This window comes from Jaculus jaculus, chromosome 15 (assembly GCF_020740685.1).
Source record: "Jaculus jaculus isolate mJacJac1 chromosome 15, mJacJac1.mat.Y.cur, whole genome shotgun sequence".
Taxonomy (NCBI): Eukaryota; Metazoa; Chordata; class Mammalia; order Rodentia; family Dipodidae; genus Jaculus; species Jaculus jaculus.
The window spans coordinates 53,632,729-53,637,085 of NC_059116.1; the positions used below are offsets into that span (position 1 = coordinate 53,632,729).

Below are 4,357 nucleotides of genomic sequence, written 5' to 3' on the forward strand. Positions count from 1 at the left end.
TCTGGGAATGTGACACACAGCGGGTCTATTTTTCAAAGGACCAGCTCTTTATTTCACCTTTTTAAAAATTGTTTTGTTAATTTTCAGTTCATTGATTTCTGCTCTGATATTATTTCCTTCTGTCTGGTACCTTTGGATTTGTATGGTTATTGTTTTTCCAATGTCTTCAGGTGGATGATTAAGTTACAAACTTGAGATCTCTTTGTCTTTATAAGGTATGTGGATAGAGGCCCTGATGAACCCATTCATATTCTCTCTGTGTGTCTTTGCCTCTCTCTGTCAAATAAATAAATAACATATATTTTTTTAAAAAAATTTAAAAAGTGGCACTGACAGTGTGTGGGCAGGTTCAGCAGTCTGAAGTGAGTAGGCCAAACCAATTTCTGGGAATTTCCCACCTCCCAGGTCTGAGTTCCTTGCAGAGACAGTGTGTGAGTAGGCATGGTGGCCTGGAGTGAATAGGCCAGACCAATTCCTGATATCCTCTCAACTCCCAGGTCTGAGTTTCTAGTGCAGACAGTGTGTGGGCAGGCATTATGGTCTGAAGTGAGTAAGTCAGACCAATTTCTGGGCTACTCCAACCTCCCAGGTCTAAGTTCCTTGTGCGGAGAGTGTGTAGACAGGCAAGGCAGTCTGGAATGAGTAGGCCAGACCCATATCTGGGCTCATCCCACCTCCAGGGTTTGAGTTCATTGCACAGACTCACTAGTGGGTGGGCACAGTGCTCTGGAGTGAGTAGGCCAGATCCCTGTATCTGGGTGGGCTCCTCCCACCTCCTCAGTTTGGGTTGTCTGCTCTGGTCTGTGTCATGGAGGTCATGGCAGAACGTAGGCCAGAGCCCTGTTCCCTTGCTCCTCTCAGTCCCCTGGTCCTGGTAGGTCCCATTGTGCATTGTTTGAGGAGGCCAATCCCTGTGTGAGCTATGGTATCAGGCCTTTTGCTCTAGTATCCTCACTGACCACTAGGTACCAATATCCCTGTTCACCTGAGTGAGAGGGTGAATTGGCCAAAGGACAAAACCTTGCTTCCTCCTCAAAAATAAAGAGTCTTCCTAAAATGGGTAGACAATACAAAAAAATCCAGTGAAATTTTCCACCAAGGACGCCCAGTCCTACTACAAAAGCCTCCAATTAAATTATACAAGTTAAATAAGCACTCAACCAATGGAATTTCATGAAGCCAAAAAGCTTTTTCACAGAAAAACAAACCATAAAAAGAGCCAATAGATTAATGACTGAATGAGAGAAAATCTTTGCCAGCTATACCACTGACATAAACCTAATATCTAGAATCTACAAAGAACTCAAAAAACTAAACAACAAAAAAAATCAAACAACCCACTCCAAAAGTGAGGCAAATAACTACATAGGGAGTTCTCAGAGGAAGACTTACAAATGGCTAACACATACTTAAGAAAATGTTCACCATCCCTAACCATTAGGCAAATGCAATTTAAAACAGCTATGAGATTCTACCTTACACCAGTAAGGATAGCAAACATTAAAAAATCAAATGAGTGCTCACTTCGGCAGCACATATACTAAAATTGGAACGATACAGAGAAGATTAGCAAGGCCCCTGTGCAAGGATGACACGCAAATCCGTGAAGAGTTCCATATTTTTTTCATCAGAGAAATGCAAATTAAAACAACTATGAGATTCCACCTTATCCCAATAAGGATAGCAAACATCAAAAAATCAAATGAAAATAAATGCTGGCGAGGATGTGGAGAAGCAGGAACACTCATCCACTGTTGGTGGGAATGTAGGATGGTACAACCACTTTGGAAAGCAATATGGAGACTCCTGAAAAAGCTGACTATAGAGATACCAACAGACCCACTAGTTCCCTTACTGGGCATCTACCCTAAAAACTTCAAACCACAGGCCAGAGAGATTTGCTCAACCATGTTTGTAGCAGCTCAATTCATAATAGCTAAAAGCTGGAATCAACCCAGATGCCCATTATTAGAACAATGGATAACTAAGATGTGGTATATCTACACAATGGAATTCTGTACAGCAGTAAGAAAAAACGACACAAAGAAATTTGAGGAAAAATGGTTGAACCTGGAATAGATCATTCTCAGTGAACTTACCCTATCACAGAAAAAATATCAACACATAGTCTCACTCTATATAGCACCTAACCTGAATCTACCCAAGATACCTTACATACCCAGCAAGCACCTCATGGACTAGACAATAGGATGGATGGGGAGGGAGGGGAGGGCATCGAAGGGGTGGGAAACACTAATCTGGACCCAAACAGCAATGGTACCATAAAATTCTACTCTCCAAAAGTCAGACCAAATGGCTGAACCTTCACTAAATCCTTATAGGAAACACCTGAACCACAAGACACTGGAGAGGGTAGGATCAAGACTAACCTAAATCTTTACATCTTCCCTCCCTCCGTCTCCCCCTCTCCCCTCTCTCTCTTTCCTCTCTAACTCTTGTATATTAGTTATGTTTTTCCTCAATTTCTTAGTGGGCACTGACCTGTAACCCCCACTTCCAGCTTGGGGCTATCATCCACAATGAGCTTTTGATCAGAGAAACCTACAAGGTTTCCCAAAACAATGACAGACTTCAGTCAGAGTACTTGATGACCTACCAAATGTCAGTGGTAAGACCCTATTGCTGACACATAAAATGGAACAGAATAGCTGGAAGCTAGGAGAGAGTCAGTCCCCAGGCAGTCAGCATGTCTAGTGCCAGTAGGTGCTATGTGGGTGACTGGGGGAAATGACCAATATCTGTCCAAGCAACTCATGGTCTAACCTAATTAGCAACAAATAACCTGATGTGATGCCCACACAAGTGCAATAGTTGCACACAGCCATGGTGGGGAACCAACTGCTCTTGATTTGGCTCACTGATCCCCTCAGTGGTAAGAGACCCATAGCTGGAGCTGGGAGACAAGTCAGAACCATACCCAAACATAAGCCCACTCTCCAATATCAAGCTACCATCAATCATGGGGTTAAGAGGGCCTATACCTATTAAACTCTCTATCAAAAAAGTAAGTGTTATCTCAATTTTCTGGGTGCGAACTTACTCTCCATTGGAGAATCTGCTTCTCTTTGTCAGATAGATGCAGTTCCTAAGGAGAGAGCTGCCCCAACATACCTCAAAAGGGGCCCAACTGAAACTAAGGACAATTGGCGAAACAAGCAAGGGTGCTGTTTTGCTGATGAACCGGATAGCAGCACAAAGGGGAAGGAGACCAACACAGAGAAAAATCAACTCCTACCAAATCAGAGAGCCAGAGCCTCAGAGGCCCCCAACACCTCAGCACTGAAGGAGACCAAAACTGAACCCAACATGGCTCAGGGAAATTTTGCAGAAGAGGGGGCAGAAAGAATGTCAGAGCCACATGTTGGCCCCTCCTTGTGTAGGTATATGGGTGAGGCATTGTGGAGTTAGCCCACATTTATGGGTAAGATAAATGTCTCAGCATATCTGTTTCCCACTCCTTCAATGTCCTCCCCTCCCTCCCTATGCATCCTAGTGTCTAGTCCTCAAGATGCTTGCTGGGTATGTAAGTTATCTTGGGTAGATTCAGGTTAGGTGCTGTAGATGAATGAGACTATGTGGTAATTTTTTTTTTTTCTGTGATTGGGTAAGTTCGCTGAGAATTATTTTTTCCAGGTTCAATCATTTTTCCTCAAATTTCATTGTGTCATTTTTTTCTTACTGCTGAATAGAATTCCATTGTGTAGATATACCACATCTCAGTTATCCATTCTTCTGGTGATGGACATCTGGGTTGATTCCAGCTCTTAGCTGGAATTGAAATGAATACAAATTGAATACAAATTGAACCAATACAAACATGGCATGGTTGAGCAAATCTGTCTGGCCTGTGGTTTAAAGGTTTTAGGGTAGATGCCCAGTAAGGGAACTAGTGGGTCTGTTGGTATCTCTATAGTCAGCTTTTTCAGGAATCTCCATATTGCTTTCCAAAGTGGTTGTAACATCCTACAATCCCACCAACAGTAGATGAGTGTTCCTACTTCTCCACACCCTCACCAGCATTTATTTTCATTTGATTTTTTGATGTTTGTTATCCTTATTGGGGTAAGGTGGATATTCTCATAGTTGTTTTAATTTGCATTTCTCTGATGATTAGGGATGAGGAACATTTACTTAAGGGTGTGTTTGCCATTTGTATTTCTTCCTCTGTGAACTGCCTGTTCAGATCTTTGCCCCAATTTGTGAGTGGGGTGTTTGAATTTTTACTGTTTAGATTTTTGAGTTCTTTGTAGATTCTAGAGATTAGGCCTATATCAGTTGGATAACCAGCAAATATTTTCTCCCATTCTGTGGGTAATCTATTAGTTTTGCTTATTGT

At 42.3% G+C, this 4,357-nt stretch overlaps 1 non-coding gene across 1 annotated transcript; it reads left to right on the forward strand.

The window, feature by feature from the left end:
* The first annotated feature begins 1,516 nt into the window (after window positions 1–1,516).
* Window positions 1,517–1,623, forward strand: LOC123455256. Its single transcript, XR_006633793.1, has one exon. It is a non-coding gene; the product is annotated as a U6 spliceosomal RNA (small nuclear RNA).
* Window positions 1,624–4,357: the final 2,734 nt, after the last annotated feature.